This window comes from Ascaphus truei, chromosome 2, assembly GCF_040206685.1.
Source record: "Ascaphus truei isolate aAscTru1 chromosome 2, aAscTru1.hap1, whole genome shotgun sequence".
NCBI classification, from domain to species: domain Eukaryota; kingdom Metazoa; phylum Chordata; class Amphibia; order Anura; family Ascaphidae; genus Ascaphus; species Ascaphus truei.
Genome location: NC_134484.1, coordinates 395,078,623 through 395,097,092, shown reverse-complemented (window position 1 = coordinate 395,097,092; position 18,470 = coordinate 395,078,623).

The window sequence follows — 18,470 nt, the reverse complement described above, 5'->3', positions numbered from 1 at the left end:
CTCTTCAGCAGAGAAAAACAAAATAGCTTCTCTTCAGCATAGAAAACAAGGCAGCTTCTCTTCAGCATGCAGGACACAGACAGTTCATCACACATGTACTTTGAAAAACAGACCTTATAGCAGTAATCTCTTCAGTATTCCAGGCCTGTCTCCTGATCAGCTAGCCTGCATGTGTGTACAGCCTGGGGGTTTTAAAACACCTTGATTTTGCAGTTGGGGTCAGACTAATTCAGCAGCCCTTCTCAACTGAAACGTAACCTTGTCACTGCTGCACTGCATGCCTAAACATAAGTTTGCAGGTATATGGCTGGTGACGTTCATTCACCCTGTCACAAGGAGGAAAAGGCAGAGTTGTAGTTCCTGACAAGGTTGTCAGAACACACAGTTCAATAAAAAAATATATAGTTTACTTTTTTATAAATGATAAAATGTACAGAAAATATGTCCAATATAAAGTTCTGTTCTAAGGCAAAGTTCCAGATTCACTTTACTTTAGAAAATGCTATAATTCTGCTGATGTAGTCTGAGACATCTAATTAATGCCACTTAACTATAAAACACATATGAAGCAAAATAGTTCTTTTATGTACACATGCAGCAGAAAACTCAAAGGATAATTACTCTTAATTTACCTTTTATAGAGCTTAGGTTACTGACAATTATTCACTGCTAATTAGAATTTTCAAAGTAAAACAGATTAACAATTTGCATGGATCTTATCAATATAGAAAAGTAAAGTCTGCAATGCTTTAAATCTGGAAGGCATTTTTGCAATCTAATGAGTAGAAATAGTTTGCTAGAGTTTGTCAAAGTTTTTATGTAAAATATATTTTTGATAAATGTAAACATTGTTTAATTATACAATTAAAAGGCATCAGTCATCAACATGTAACTCAAGAAATTTGGCACCCCCTTAAAATGAACTTTGAGGACTGATGAATTACAAGAGCAATTTCCATTTATTTTTTACCAAAAAGTTCTCAATACTATACCTTCTTATATTTTAAGTTCTGAAGGATTCCAGAAGAAGTATACAGATTCAGCGGATGTTATCCATCCATTTCTCGGGTTGAAACACGCACTATAATGCGTGTTGGTCTGAGATGGTTAGCTGCAGACTAAATAGCCCATTGTATTAACACAGTAGGGGTCCCTGCTGTGTTAATCCTACCGGGGTCTACTTGTCTGTAAGAGATGCGTAGTAAGAGATAGACTGAATCAGTCACTCTACCTGAGAGCCTCTAACAGGCGATCATGGGAGTTTTATTTAATTTTAACACTACAGTATTGTAGCAGGTGGTCTCCAGAGTTGAACGCAATGTTTTCAGGTCCAGGGACACTGTACTTTCCGAATTACAGGCCCGTTTATGGGGTGCCAGTATCTCTGCCATGTTTAAATCCTGTGGGTCACATGCTCGTGGGATTTTAACATTGCAGGAGATACCGGCACCCCATAACGAAGTCTGGATCTCAGGAAGTAGGGGGTCCCCGAGGCTGAAATCTACGTTGTTCGCTCAGAAGACCCCTTGCTCCCAAACACTAGTGCCAAATACCCCCAACCCCCCTCAAAGAAACAAACATTACCATAGTGGATAGCTTCAAAGGTAATGAAGCTGCTTACATTTTATTTTTATTCATAGTGTGAGTGAGCAGGGGGTCTCCTGAGCTAAACAAAGTTGATTTCAGCCTCTGGGATCCCCTGCTTCCACAGATACAGGACCCTGGGGGTGCCGGTATCCCTGCAATGTTATTGACCTCAGTTCAAGTGGCGGATTTTAACATTGCGGGGATGCCAGCAGCCATACCGGGGCCTGTATCTCTGGAAGAAGGGGTCCCTGATGCTGAAATCAATGTGGTTCAGCTCAGGAGAAAGAGGTAACCCTCCCACTACCAATCAAGGCCTGACCACCCACCCTGTGGCAACTAACTCCTTAACTAATCACTCTACCCACAATAAACATTAAAATACCTACTACCTACTGTACAATACACACCACTCCATGTACCCCCAACAACCCCTCCAACACATACAGTACAGTAATGGACAAAATTACTATTATCCAGATATGGATAATAGTGCATTTGCCCATTTAAAATAAAACATAAACCAGCATCATAAATAAATCAAATGCACTTACACCTGCCAGCCTGCCACGATAAAGGGTGTCCTCATCCCCATCACTGTACTTGTCCTCTGCTGTCAGCAACAGTACAATAAAAATAAAAAAAACTAATGGCCCCTAACCCCATAATTTTTTTAGCTATTAGTAATCACTATAGTCTATAGTGATTAAGGGGTTAACCCACCATACCCCAATACCCACCCGGAAGCCTAATCACCCACCCACTACACCCACTACTCTTTGATTAGCATCGATATGAGCATGCTTTAACACTATAGCAATAAATGGTCAAGTTTAAAGAAAAAAATCAGGCCCAAAATAAAACACGATATAACAGAAAAAAAACCCATTACAAATGCCCCCCAAAATTGATTGGTACAGTGGCACACCCATGTGACCTGCCACCATGCCAGGCAATATAAAACCTACCAATCACCAAACAAGTTTCAAATTAAAAACACATTCAATTTTAATCCACAAAAATGCCAAATAAACAATCGTTTGGCACGGTGGAAAATGCATCAAATAAAAACCAGACAGATTACAAGAACAGATGAAGCTAAAGAAGAACTCAAAGTGGATTACAAATTACAGACGAAGAAAAGAAAGAAGAAAAGAAAAAAGAAAATAACTAAAGATGTTACTTGTGGACCGTGGCTGTTGAGGACCATTGCATTGTAGACCAGGAGTTTGACACGCCTGTATGCCCACAGACCAAGCTAGACCCCAGTACTGAGGTGGGAACAGTATGATACCACACACCCACAGCAATGGGAGCAAGCCTGTAGTTTGGTATAGCGTTGCTGGGCCTGGTGGAAGAGTTGTTAGTATATACTTGCAACGCTTGGGGAATGTCCGTGAGAATAGTCGTGTCCGTTTGCCAATGTCCAGGGATCCAGAGGGTAGAGTTGTCAGAGGGCAAGCCAGGTCCTAGGTAGCCAGAGGTCAGCGGAGACGTATGTGTAGCAGGGTTCAAAGGGATACCAGAGAGCAGAGTAGTCCAGGGTAAGCAGGGGTCAAAGCCAGGGAAATCCAAAGTAACACAGGAGCAGGTAATCACAGGAGCACAGAGGGAGCACAGCATTGGTCAAACACACAGGGAAACAGGAACTATGCAGAGCGAGGAAGAGGTGGACAGACAGGGATTATAAAGGAAGGTGCACCAATGACAGAGAGGGGAGGAGTAGAGAGAGAAGTGGGAGAAGCTAGAGATAGGTCAGGGGAAGAAGAGGAGGAGACAGAAGGGGCAGTCAGGGGAATGGTCTGTACAGCTTTGGAGGCGGAGACAGGGGGCACCAGATAAGAAGAGTCTGTGCATGCGCCCCCTGTAAGCTGGGGATGCACACGCATAGGTTGCAACACAGGCGCGGCCCGCACGGAGCAGAGGAAGACCGCAGAAGGGGACGGAGCCAAGAGGAGGGGAACGCACGCAAGGCCTGTGCCCGCGCAATGGCAGCAAAGGCAGAGAGGGACATGCACGCGCGTCCTCCGTGGGCTGAGGGCGTGCACGCACCGGACGCTGCGGGCACCACGCAAGGAGGAGGCAACGGGATGGATGGCACCACTCCTGTTGACCCAGGGTGGACACTGGACTAGGTCTCCGGGAGGGATCCGGGAAATGAGGGCTGGACACAAATTCCTTAAGGAGGGGAACATGAAAGACAGATGGAGTTTTCATTGAGGGGGGAAGCTCGAGGCGATAGGCTACAGGGTTAACCTTCTCTAGGATCTTGAATGGTCCCAAGAATCTAGGGACAGTTTTGGGTGAAGGAGTCTTGAGCCTAATATTCTTGGACGACAGCCAGACCAGATCACCAGGTTTGAATAAAGGACCCTTTTGGCGGTGGCGATCAGCTTTGGTCTTATGCTTGGCCAACGCAGACCTTAAGGATTTGAGAATCTTTTTCCAGGATTCTTGCAAGTTGGTGATATGAGAGTCAGCTGCGGGAACTCCAGAAGGAGAAGGTGAGAATGGGAGACTACTGGGGTGAAGCCAGAGTTGATGAAGAAAAGCGACTCCTGAGTAGACTCGTTCCTTAAGGAATTCATGGCAAATTCGGCCCATGGTAGAAGATCCACCCAGTTATCTTGTGAGTCGGAAATGAAGCATCTTAGATACTGTTCGAGAGTTTGGTTCATCCTTTCAGTTTGACCGTTGGTTTGTGGATGATATCCAGAGGAGAACAAGAGGGAGATACCCAATCTTTGAGAGAAAGCTCGCCAGAATTTCGAGATGAACTTGGACCCCCGGTCTAAGACAATAGAAATGGGAACACCATGCAGCCTAAAGATTTCTTTGGAGAAGACATCCGCCAAGGTGGCCAAGTTGGGAAGACCCTTGAGGGGAATAAAGTGAGCCTGCTTTGAAAATCTATCAACTACGACCAAAATAGTGTTCATCCCTTTGGACACTGGCAGTTCAACGATAAAGTCCATCGAAATGTGTTTCCAGGGTTGTTCAGGAAGGGGAAGGGGTAGCAGAAGTCCAGAAGGCTTATGATGGAGGGTTTTACTCTGGGCACAAACAGGACAGGCGGAAGTAAAATTGAGAATATCTTGATTCATCTTATGCCACCAAAAAGTCTGTTTGATGAGATCAGCTGTCCTCTTGAAGCGTGGATGACCAACTGCTCTGGAGGAATGACCCCACAGTAAGACTTTATGGTGGAAATGTGGAGCCGCGTAGAGATGTCCTTCTGGTACCCTGAACCTGCTGGGAATATGTGCTTGTGCCTTGTGGATCTCGTCCAATACATCAAAGTTGTTAGCCGAGACTATGCACTTGGCCGGGAGAATAGGTTCTGAGATTTCTTTAGCCTCGGTCTCAGAGGCAAACTGACGAGACAGGGCGTCCGCTTTAACATTTTTGGTACCAGGGATATAAGAGATGGTGAAGTTGAAGCGGGAAAAGAAGAGTGACCAGCGAGCCTGGCGGGAGCCCAAGCGACGAGCACCCTCAATATATAACATTTTTTTGTGGTCAGTGAGAATGGCGATTGGTAAAGATGTCTCCATTCCTGGAGAGCCAACTTAATGGCCAAAAGTTCATGATTACCAACATCATAATTCTTTTCTGCTGCAGAAAATTTCCGTGAAAAAAAACCCACAAGGATGGAGTTTCTCTTGGGGAGAAGTTCTCTGGGACAGAACTGCGCCAGCTCCTACGTCTGAGGCATCAACCTCCAAAGTAAAGGGGAGGGAGGTATCCGGATGACACAGGATGGGGGCAGACACGAACGCCTTCTTGAGAGTCTCAAAGGCTGTGATGGCATCTGGTGACCAGGATGAGACGTCGGCGCCTTTTTTGGTCAAGGCGGTGATGGGAAGGGCAATGGAAGAAAATATTTTGATAAACTTCCTGTAATAATTGGCGAAGCCAAGAAAGCATTGCACAGCTTTGAGTGAATTAGGGAGTGGCCAATCGAGGACCGCCTTCAGCTTCTCTGGGTCCATGGAGAAACCTTGGCTGGAGATGATATAGCCTAGGAAGGCCGTGGAAGCCTGGTGAAACAAACACTTCTCCATCTTGGCGTAAAGACGGTTAGAACGTAGCCTGGAGAGCACAAGTTTGGTATGTTAAATGTGTTCCTCCAGATTTTTAGAAAAAATAAGGATGTCGTCTAGATAGACAATGACAAAAGTTCCCAAAACGTCATGGAAGATGTCGTTCATAAATTCCTGAAACACGGCCGGGGCCTTACACAGCCCAAAGGGCATAACAAGGTATTCATAGTGTCCAGAATGTGTGTTAAATGCTGTTTTCCACTCGTCTCCCTCCCTTATGCGAATGAGATTATAGGCACCCCTTAAGTCAAGTTTTGAAAAAATTGAGGCCCTTTGGAGAGGAACGAACAGTTCAGAAATGAGCGGAAGCGGATACCTGTTTTTCACTGTGATCTTATTGAGTCCGCGGAAGTCTATGCAAGGCCTTAGAGATCCATCCTTCTTCTTCACAAAAAAAAACCCAGCACCGGCAGGAGAGGTGGAGTTGCGGATGAAACCTTTTTCCAGGTTTTCTTGAATATAAGTAGTCATGGCCTCGGTCTCCGGGACGGAGAGTGGATAAGACTTAAACTTCGGCAGAACAGTCCCCAGAATGAGGTCGACCGGGCAATCGTACGGGCAATGAGGAGGGAGGACCTCTGCTTGTACCTTGTTGAACACGTCCAGGTACTCATGGTACACGGCAGGCAGGGACGAACGATCAGCAGGAATGGAGTCCAGACCAGCGAGCACAACCACGGGAGGAACCGCTGGCATAGTATCTGCAGACGAGGGCCACTGGATGGGCAAGGTACCTGACCAATCAGTGGAGTTGAAGCCAAGGCAATCCTAATATAATTTGTATGGAAGGGGACTGGAAAATGTCAAAGACAATTACCTCCTTGTGACCATCAGCCAGGGTCAAGGTAAGAGGAATAGACTCCCAGATAATGAAAGCTGGCTGGAGTGGTCGTCCGTCGATGGCCTCAAGGCCAACTGGGCTCTTCCTTCTTACCATGGGGATTTGCTTCTCCACTGCAAACTGCTTGTCCAGGAAATTACCGTCCGATCCGGAATCAATGAACGCTTCGACCTTTACGACAAGGTTGGGAACCTCCAGTGTGGCTGATAGCATCAGCTTCCTTGGGAGAGCTTTGGACGGAGAGGGGTTAGGAGAGACAGTACCCAGTAGAAGCCCCTCTACCTTTACTGGGTGTGCCCGTTTCCCGGCTTCAAGGGACAATTCTGGAGATGATGTTCCGAGGAAGCACAGTAGAAACACAGCCTGTTCTGGCGCCGCCGCGCTCTCTAGGTTGCCTGGAGTTGTTGACTGCCAACCTGCATAGGTTCCGAGGCCTCCAGGGCCAGGAGAGGAGTAGCGATTGACCTGTGAGAAACAACAGAGGGAGAAGAACGGGATCAGTGCTTCTCGTGTCGTCGCTCCTGCGTGTGCTGATCCATGCGTACGCTCAGGGTGATAAGTTCCTCCAGGGACGTAGGTCGGGCATGAGTAGCCAGATCATCTTTCAACGTATCTGAGAGTCCGTGCCAGTACGCAGCTGCGAGCGCCTCATCATTCCATTGGACTTCGGCGTCCAGCATACGGAACACGATGGCGTATTTGGAAGAAGAATTTCGACCCTGAGAAACATGGAAGAGGGAGAAGGCAGCTGTCTCGTGCCATGCAAGGGTATCAAACACAAGTTGGAATTCACGTCTGAATAAAGTATAATCTTGCTTTTTTTCGCTTCCACGCTCCCATAGGGGAGAGGCCCAGGCAAGGGCGTCTCCGGTGAGTAGGGCGTAAATATAAGCAATCTTAGCATGGCCAGTAGGAAACAGGGAGGGAGACATCTCAAACTGCACCTCACATTGGTTTAAGAACCCACGGCAGTTGAGAGGGTTCCCATCATAGCGATTCGGAGAGGGAATCCGTGGGCCAGGGCTGGCGTAGGTATTGGCCATTGTTGGCGCAGAAGCTGTAGAACCCTCCTGACGGGTGAAGGTGGCTAATTGCTGGGAAACCGTGGACAGCTGATTGCTAACAAAGCGGAAGGCCTCTATGGTAATACTTGTACCCACCTCAGGGGGGTCTGTGTTTGTTGGGCACTGCATAATGTCACACCTGTATGCCCGCAGACCAAGCTAGACCCCAGTACTGAGGTGGGAACGGTATGATACCACACACCCACAGCAGTGGGAGCAAGCCCGGAGTGTGGTATAGCGTTGCTGGGCCTGTTGGAAGAGTTGTTAGTATATACTTGCAACACTTGGGTAATGTCCGTGAGAAAAGTCGTGTCCGTTTGCCAATGTCCAGGGATCCAGAGGGTAGAGTCGTCAGAGGGCAAGCCAGGTCCTAGGGAGCCAGAGGTCATCGGAGACGTATGTGTAGCAGGGTTCAAAGGGATACCAGAGAGCAGAGTAGTCCAGGGTAAGCAGAGGTCAAAGCCAGGGAAATCCAAAGTAACACAGGAGCAGGTAATCTCAGGAGCACAGAGGGAGCACAGCATAGGTCTGGTACACACAGGGAAACAGGAACTATGCAGAGCGAGGAAGAGGTGGACAGACAGGGATTATAAAGGAAGGTGCACCAATGACAGAGAGGGGAGGAGTAGAGAGAGAAGTGGGAGAAGCTAGAGATAGTTCAGGGGAAGAAGAGGAGTAGACAGAAGGGGCAGTCAGGGGAATGGCCTGTACAGCTCGGGAGGCGGAGACAGGGGCCACCAGATAAGAAGAGTCTGTGCGCACGCCCCCTGTATGCTGGGGATGCGCGCGCACAGGTTGCAACACAGGCGCGGCCTGCATGGAACAGGGGAAGACCGCAGGAGGGGGACGGAGCCAAGAGGAGTGGAACGCGCGCGAGGCCTGTGCCCGCGCGATGGCCAGCAAAGGCAGAGAGGAGCATGCACGCGCGTCCTCAATGGGCTGAGGGGGTGCATGCACCGGACGCATCACCAGGCGCGCGGAACGCCACGCCGCGGGCACCACGCGAGGAGGAGGCAACGGGATGGATGGCACCACAGGGGAAGGTAAAGGAGCTACCGCGGGGGAGAGGGAGTGGGGAGGATCAAAGCAGGGGCTAAGGGAGCGCGTGGGTATGTGGGACCTGCAAGCAATGCGCTGCGGCAAGGGGAGAGAGGTAGAAGGTGAAGGAGAGGAGTGGGAAGGAGTAGAAAGGGTAACAGGAGATGGGAGGGAGGGACAAGGAGAGGAAGGAATCTCCTGAGTCGTCACAGAGTTGCAGCTGCTGTTGCTGGTGCTGGTGTTGGCGTCGGATTCATCAAAAAGTAAGAAAAAGATGGCTTGTATTTTATTTAATGTTGTGGTTTTTTTTAGGTTGGTATTTGCTTTGGCATACTGTAACCTTTGTATTTCAATGTAAATGTCTTTTGTTTTGTGCTTGTTTTTTTAATTTGTTGGCTTTTTAGGTTGGTACTGTATTGGAATTTTTATTAATTCAAATGTAAAGTAATGTCTTTTTTTATTTGATTTGACGGTTGCCAATTGATTGACAGAGTGACAGACGATAACCACAGTGCATTGTGTGGTACTATGCCAATCAATTGGTTTATTGGCATTTTTTGTTTTATGGCAATGCAATGTGATTTTTATTTGGTGCATGTATTGTTTTTTTTTTTTTGCAGGTTGCATATTGCCTTGCATAGAGGCAGCTCATGCCCCCAGGTTATGGTGTGCCACTGTGCCAATCAATTGTTTTAAAGGCTTTTTTGTTTTATGGCAATGCAATGTTGTTTTTATTTGATGCATGCACTGTATTTATTTTTTTGCAGGTTGCCCATGGCCTGGCATGTTTGCAGCTCATATCCAAAGGGCATGGGTGTGCCACCGTGCCAATCAATTGTTTTTTTGGACATTTTTGGATTCAAATTGAATGTGTTTAATTAAAGGCTTGTTGTGGGGATTAACAGGTTGCATATTGCCTGGCATCGTGGCATCTCATGCCCACAAGGCATGGGTGAACCACTGTGCCAATCAATTTTTTTTATCATTTGTAATGGTTTTTTTATGTACTGTAATACTGTGTTTTTTTGAGCCTTTTTTTTAAGCTTGACCCTTTATTTTTATAGTTTTAAAGCATACCAATATTTATATTGGCATGCTTTAACACTGTTCCTATCAATGGGTAGTTGGCCCATGGTGGGTGGTTAGGCCTCCCAGGTGGGTATTAGGGGATAGTGGGTTAACCCCTTAATTACTATAGTGGTTACGATCGCTAAAGAGATTAATGGGTTAGGGGCCATTAGATTATATATTTTTTATTGTACTGTTGCTGACAGTAGAGAACAAGGACAGTGATGGGGATGAGGATGCCCTTTATCCTGGCAGGCTGGCAGGGGTAAGTGCAAGTTTTATTTACTTTATCATGATGATTTATGTTTATTTTTAATTGGGCAAATGCACTATTATCTATATCTGGATAATAGTAATTTTGCCCATTACTGTACTGTATGTGTTGGGGGGGGGGTTGCTGGAGGTACAAGGGGCGGGTTGTGTATTGGTACAGTATGTATTTGGTATTTTAATATTTATTGTGAGTAGAGGGATTGAGTGAAGGGGGTAGTTGCCACAGCTTGGGAGGGCAGGCCACGGTGGATAGTGGGAGGTTTTAACACTTTCATTACCAACGTGGTTACTACCGTTAATGTAATGAAGAGGTTAACCCCTGCCATTGACCACCCGGGGGCCTAACCACCCACCCTGGGGCTATTACCCCTTTCACTCACACCCACTGCCCCAATAAACATGGTAGTCTGCCTTAACCCCTTCATTGATATAGCGGTAAGCCGCTAATGTAATGAAGCTGCTTATATTTTTTTGTATTCATAGGGTGCAATAACAGTGGATCTCCTGAGCTGAACTGCATTGATTTCAGCCTCGGAGACCCCCGCTTCCCAAGATAAAGGCCCTAGTATGGGGTTTTGGTACTCCCGCAATGTAAAAATTATCCGCTTTACATGACCGAGGCCTTTAACATTGCAGGGATACCAGCACTCCATACCGGGGCCTGTATCTTGGGAACCAGGGGTCCTCGAGGCTGAAATCAACATTGTTCAGCTCAGGAGACCTCCTTCTCACACACACTATGAATAAAAATAAAATGCAAGCAGCTTCATTAACTTAGCAGCTATCCGCTACGGTAATGATTTTTTCTTTAGGGCGGGTGTTTGATACTAGTTTGTGGGAGCACGGGGTCTTCTGAGCTGAACAAAGTTGATTTTAGCATTGGGGACACCCTGCTTCCTGAGATACAGGACCCATTATGGGGTGTCGATATCTCCTGCAATGTTAAAATCCCAGTAACTTGACCCACAGGATTTTAACATGGCGTGGATACCGACACTCTATAACGAGGCCTGTAATTCAGGAAGTAGGGGGTATCTGGACCTGAAATCAATGCGGTTCAGCTACGGAGAACCCCTGCTACAAAATGGTAGTATTAAAATTAAATAAAACCCCCACGATCGCCTGTTAGTGGCGCGCAGGTAGAGTGCTTGATTCATCCTATCTCTTACTGCACGTCTCTTACAGACAGGTAGACCCCGATAGGGTTAACACAGCCATTAGTCTGTTGCAGTGAATCTATTGAGGATCTCGTGGAAATCTCGAACAAAAATTGAGAAATGGTCGGATAACTGCCGCTTCATCTGTATATGGTTCCTATATGTATAATGTACTGCAGGGTTACATCATACAATCATACTGCCCATTAAATTAAGTGGATAACTTGTGCTAGGAAAGAGCTAGCACTCTAATTTTTGGAGTGCAGCTAGTTAAAAGTGTATCATGAACATACATGGTTTTATATTTGTTGCACATACAGAACCAACCTATAAAAATAAACTGTATTCCAGTTGTTTTAAATGTAAAGGCAGGAACCCTTTCCTGTCAGCCCGGCAATGAATTGATTAACATGCCCATATGTTATGGATGAATGAGCTGAGGGATTTTTCATCTCCATATTTCAAAGGGCACCCTGCTAAATTGGTGCCCCAGTTTCTAGAGAAGTTTGGAGTTGAAAAGCCTCAGAAACCCGAGGTGTTAGGGTGGCCGGATTATTGCCAAGTATCAGATACCGGTACGAAGTATGGGCATTTCACACTTGGTAGCCAAACCCCAGACTTACTGTCGCCAGGTAAGAGGTTGGGCCCACTATGCTAAGCAGCTTAGGTTTCAGGTTGGCGCATGCTCTTAGCAGACCGGGAAGCAAATTCTGCCCGTTCTAGGAACTCTTGGCAAGTCGGGGATAGGTGGGAAAAGTTTTTCCCACGGGAGGATTGACTGTGTATGTTAGGGATAGCGCTCTTGACCCTATAACAATGCCTGCAGCCCTCCTCCTAGTCAGATTCACCTGATTCATCTACTGTAAGATCAACCAAGAAATGTCCAAGTACAGCGTCAGCGGTTCCAGAGTGTGAGGGGTTAACTACACTGTAACGAAGAATTGCACCCCTCTTCCAGAATTCGTTTGAGCTGGGGATTCCCGAACGAATCCTGTAAGGATGAAACTATTCCTTTCGGCAGAGATATAGGGGTGGCAAGTTGCGCCTAGCCAAGTATTGTCGCATGGCTCAAGTCGCGCACCCACTTGCATGCGTGCAGGGGTGTACAGAGACTTTATTTTAAGCCATTCAGTTCATGGACACTTGATTTTGTTTCCCCATCCCAGTTAGTGTTTTATCCAGTGTAATTGTGAAGATTTGTGTGTTTGTCTGAAAAGAAATAAATTACAATTTATTTTGCCCTCCTTGTTGTGCTCAATCCAGAATCCCGGTATTAATGTGTTGGAAAGACCTGGTCTACGTGACAGGCAGCTATAGGACTTTTGCAGAACAGAGAGTTAATTCCTCAAAGGGAAAAGCAGCAGCTGAAGCTAATCAGCCTGGTTTGAATAAGAAAGGGTTTTTAAAAGACTGAAATCTGCCAGAGAGAGTGAGAGACTGTTTTCCCCAGAGAAGGGGGAGATAGGAGTGCAAAAGCTAGTTACAGAGGAACCAACAAGGAGAGTTTCTCTGGGCTCATGTGGGACCGAGTTCCCCTAAGAAGGAAAGGAGGACAAAGCCTGTTCTGAAGCAGTGATGTCTGCTCCGGAGGACTAACAAACAGATAAGTAAAAACCCTTTGTTATTGCTGTGTGCAAAGACTGTGTAGATTGTTGCATATGCCAGGACATGTTTTAGCTGGGAACCAGTATAGTTGGCCAGCAGTCTTTAGAGAGGGCAGAAGAAAAGTCAGTTAGTCAGTTAGTTTCCCTAACAGGAATAGGATTTGATTTTATTATTTGGTTTTCTTATAGGGACGGTGGTCCTGTTGTATGATTTAATCCCTGTAAATAAAACCCTGCATAGAAAATACAGTGTTTCTGGCCAGACATTTGTACAAAAGAGACTACAACGTGGTGTGGGCACAATATGGTGGAGTTTAATGCGGGCAGTCCAAAAGGCACTGAGCAGCGGAAACTGTGGGTTTGAAGATAAATGCATGGATTTAAAATGGCCGCCCAACTGAAGTGAAAAGCAAGCAAAGTCTGTCCCACTATGTATGACCAGTTGTGCTTACATCATACACAGAGAATGTGTGAAGTATGGGTGCAATAGCAGACAGAGGTCAGTAGATGAAGATATGTTAAGACACTGAACTCAAGCAGAAAACCAAAAAGAAAAAATAAAGTTATTTTGCTGAAGCAAGTGAATTTACAGCTAGCAAGTGCTGAGTGTAAAGTTTGCCCCATCTGGTATAAAAGAAAGTGAAAATGGATTTCTGCAAAGATGTTGCCCTAAGAAGAACAAACTAAGTTCAAACATTGTAAAGCAAATACAACTCACATATTTCACCCCTGAAGAAGAAAGCAGGCCTTTCGAAACGCACAGGGTGGTTCTATGTGACACCCCACACTCTGGTGTGACTGATATCCCCCTTGGAAGCTGACATCTGCTGATGCACTTTCGTTTGTGCACTAATCTCCTATGAGCTGCCATTGCATCATCTGGCAGGGTTGGACAGGAAGAGTCTGCTGCTACCATCTCACAGCCATCACAACATGTGTGCAGTGCTGATTGCAGAGGGAGGCAGACGCTGCAGGTTGCAAAGATCTACCCCTGCATAACCAGGAGTCTAAAACACCACAGCACAGACATCAGTGACGGCAGCTGCTATCCATAAGAGGGGATACTCTTTAATCTATCCAACGCTTGATGCCTTCTTGCCTCTGGTAAGCAGGTACCCCACCTGAGTTGGAGTGTCCTTATTGAACCCTTTAATATGTATTTTTATGTATTTTTATATATGATATGTCATAATTAAATGTGTTTGCATTATTCATTGTCACCTGTTGATCTCAGCGTTTGTTTAGTGTTAGGTGTGTGTTACATGTTACATGTTGTTTGCAGCAGTATTATGCTATGATCTTTGATTTTCTTTTTTCTATGTACCCTTTCATCACGTGGAGCACCTTTATGGATGGATCAATACCGTGATACTGGTTGTATAAATCTGTTTATTATTATTCATCTAATATTGACTATATACTAGTGCAGAGCGCCATAGATATAACTTTTTTTTTTAAATACAACTCACATGTTGTGTAAAGTCTGCCCATCGGGTGTGAAAAGGAAATAAAAAAAGGATTTTAAAATGGCCAACGTCAAATGTTTGTTGTGTAATGTACATAACCATACAAAACAGTGGCCCTTCTGGCCACTATGATGACAAAGACAACTCACACGTGTCACCAGGAAGAGAGCCACACCCGCAGATGAAAGTGACCAGCGTCCAGAGCACCGGACCCCATAACCTTGGAGTCAATGCCCAGGAATTTGGAGCCATGTTGGGTAAAAGGAAACCTGGTGACTTTCTAAAGGATTTAGTTTGCTGGGTCTGTCAGGAACCAGGTCACCTGGGAGAAGTGTGTCCCCAAAGTCTCCAAATGAAACTCCAAATGGCAACAAATGGCAATGTTCCTACACCAGACCCGAGATGAGCTACAACCCAGAGCGCAAGGCGAAATCGTCCAAGGAATGATGACAAGCCTAGAAATGACAAAGACTACTGCTACCGCCAGATACAGAGAGCCAAGCGAATCAGAGAAAACAAGAACTGACTGGAAACTATACTATGAGATGTCCCAGAAAAATGTGCAAAACGTCATCACAGAGTTAGAAGTTTCTCTGCAAATGGCTCGTTCGCTCAAAACAGAGCTGGTACTCTCACGCCATGAGTTCTACACTCTCAACACATAGGTCTGTGAATTGAAGGGTGCTGAGGAAGATAACCTGATTCTTTAGAGATGGTAAAAAGAGCAAATACACGTCTGAGACAGAAAAAGTCAGACCTGACTGACCAGGTCAGGGAAGGTGATAAGAAGGTACACCAAAACAGAAAAGGTAGCAATTGATCCAGGAAAAGTTAGAAGTGCAGGAAGCACTGCAGAATGCAGAGAGGGTGCAACGTGTCTCCCTTGAGCAGCACACACAAACAACGCACCTTATGCAGAGCCAGGTGGAAGAGCTACGTGCAAGTCTACAAGTGGCCAAGGAGAAGCAGCCAGTTCTACAGGAAGCAAATGTCCAGGCTGCTAACCAAGTACAAGTGCTACAGGAATGGCTGAGTACCCAGTATGTCCCCACAGAGCAGCATGAGGAGCTGAAGGCCACACTGAGTGGCACCAGAGCATTGCTGGAGGCAGAGCTTGGATGCCAGGTGTCTCTATATGAGAGGGAGTGGGAAAAGGTCCAGAAACTGGAGCAAGATCTGGAGTAGCAGGGAGGCAGCTCATCCCCATGAGTCTGTACGCCAAGGAGAAAGAGGCCTGGAAAACGGAAGCAGCTGCGATCCTAGCGACAAAAACAGCAGAGCTCCAAAAGATGAAGGAGGCCATGATGCAAACCCAGAGCAAGCACCGGGAAGAGATGAAGGCCCTGAGAGGGGACTTGCAGGATCAAACTGAAGAACTGCAGATGCAGATTTCTGAGTTCAAGATAAAACTCGCAGAGAGGGAGGAGTTGTCTGTCCGTCAGGTGGCATGCCTGAGATTGTGCTATGAAACCGAGATGGCAAATACCCGCGAGCTGCTGGACCACACGGCCAGAGAGAAGGCCCAACTGCAGCTGGAGCTGGAGCTGGACAAGGTCCGGGAGGAGTAACGACAGCTACAGGCCAGAAATGTAAAAAGAGAAGCCAGTTTAAGCCTTACACTGAATCAGCTGACAGATGTGGAATCGCAACTCAACACCAAAGAAGCTGAACTGGCAGCTGCACTGAGTGAAAAAAGAAATGCAGGAGGACAGCTTCAAGACTTGAGGAAGGACCTGTAGTCTGAGCCTGCTGGCTGCATGATGACAGAGAAACAAATCGTGACCTGGACGAGGCACCCGAGGCCCTAATGAATGAGCATGATGCTACTTTGGACTTTACTGCTGCCAAGCAGGAGGTTTCTCAGCTGAAGTTGGAGAAAAAGGTATTGGCCTGGCCAAAACATCTGTATCCCACAGAAATGAATGCCGTGAAGACAACGGTACAGTGAGAGCTGGGGGCACCGCTCATTTGAAAAACAAGATTACAAAGTTTGAACCACCTCAGCAAGTGAGGCGCTCCAGGAAGCATGCCTGCAATACCTTTGCAGTACTACAATCTACTTTCCACAAGGCACAGAATGGAAAGACCAAAGTGTGATGTAGATGCACAGTAAGGAGCCAGTTGTACTGCAGTACCCATGGGACCCAACATGGATTCCTTGCCAGGAAGGCAGCCGCTGTGAAGAGACAGTCGAGAATTGGACGGAAGTGTGTCCGTGATCATAAGACGAGAAAGACCTCACAGATTGTCCAGCACCAATTGAGTAAGTTAAGGAGTTGACAGAAATGCCCAAGTCTTCGATTCTGACGACTGTAATAGATAGGCATCATAGGGTGCAATTTGGGTTAATAAGAATCCCCCCCAAAATGAAGAACGGAAGATAAATGGTCTGGAAACCAACACTGAAGGCATACTAATGGAGAAAGGTCCAAAAGCCATCACCGCTAAAGCAGAGTTGCGGTCTTCACAAGAGAAGGACAAATAGTCAGTGGCGAGTGTATACAATGAGCTAACCAAGGTCAAGGCCCTTCTACAAGGTAAGGGAGACTCTGAGTACAAGACGAAAAAGACAGAAATGCATTTTCAGGTTATGCAGATCAAGGTCACAGAGTGGCATAGAGTCTTGGCAGAGAGAGCTAAGACAGCAGGATGCTCAGGAACCTTGCAGAAGGGGACACAACAAAGGCGGTACTTCAACCCTAGACTCCGGATGGCACAAGATAAAGAGGTCGCAAAGGACCAGTCTGCAGGCCCAGAAAAGATGTTCAAAGATGAGGTATTTCAAATAAATAGTTTAATGGAAATGCACAGAACATTTGTCAAATCATGTTTATATTTACAATATACCATTATAGCCTCCAATGTACATAAAGGATTCGGTTAAACCATAAATTATAAATAACACACCCCTATTGCCATTTGTTTACATGGAAACATCTTTTTTTCTAAGCAATATTAGCATTGTTGTCTTCTGGTTTAGTTACGTAATGAACAATGATGTTTTCATCGGTGATTTCACTGTACAAAAATAAGAAAAAGATCAATTGAGTTTAAAAAAAACAACTTTAAGTATGATACATAATATAATGGATTGGTTCTTTTTGTAACATAAAATAGTACATGAACATAAATCATAGCTGTAGATAGTGAAATGGGTGTGAATAACTGATATTGATTGAGTAGAGCTCTAGTATAACGAAGTATGATTAAATATGACTGTGGATATGCATGAATTACTAGTAATATTGCTATAAAATGTTTTGACATGAGCGAATGCCTACAGACTAAAGTACAGAAAAAGGAAAAAGAATTAAGAACACAAATCTGAATGTCATTTCCGCTTAATGGATGTACGTGAAAAATTATTACAGGCATTTTTGCTGTGTGGGAGTGCCAAACTGTCACTGGATATAAATGAGTGTGGCTGAGTTTGAACAATTGAGTTTATAACTAAACATGTGCAGAGAGATGAAAATACAAGAACATCATTCATCAAAATCTGCAAAATGTTTGCGTCAGTGAAAAGATATTTGTCATCTCATTTTGTGCATTTTTAAAAACACATTGTAGCGCCTAAGTCTCCATACAGGTAGACTTGCAAATACTATTTAATTCATATGTGCTGATGCTGCCACAGTGATTGCTCAAAGAATATTCTAGCTTGACTATTTACTGTACAATATATCAAGAGATACGAGTGAAATGTGCAGGCACGCTTCGCAATTTGTTCTCACTTGTAATTGGTAATTACAATATTTAGGGGTTTGCACCTATGCCAACCATAATACAAATGCCAAGAGGGCTATACAAATCAGGGTAAACCACAGAAAATTTCAAAAACATAAGACAAAGGGATTTCAATAATGGTGTGTAAATTATCGCTAAGGTTTGTGAACCAAGTGAAATTTGCCTATTTTATGTATTTGAAAATAGGCAAACAAATTTCCCATGCTTTAAAAGTATATATGCAAGGTCACAGGGCCCTTTATATACTGCTTCTGTTGCTAATGCTACATTTTGGTGAAAAGTGGCAATATTAATTAAATTACAGTAGGTCAATGTAGATAAAAATGTGAAGACATTTGCACACTTGTAGATTTGAAACATTACTGATTCATTTCTTCTGTGAAACATTTGGGCAGTAGACTTGATTGTGTACCCAAATAATCATATCTAAGTAACCTTTTGGTAGTTGGTTAGCTAATAAATATTAATTAATTGACTGAAAAACAGGGCATTCATTTTTGATTTCTGATTGCAAAATATAGCCAC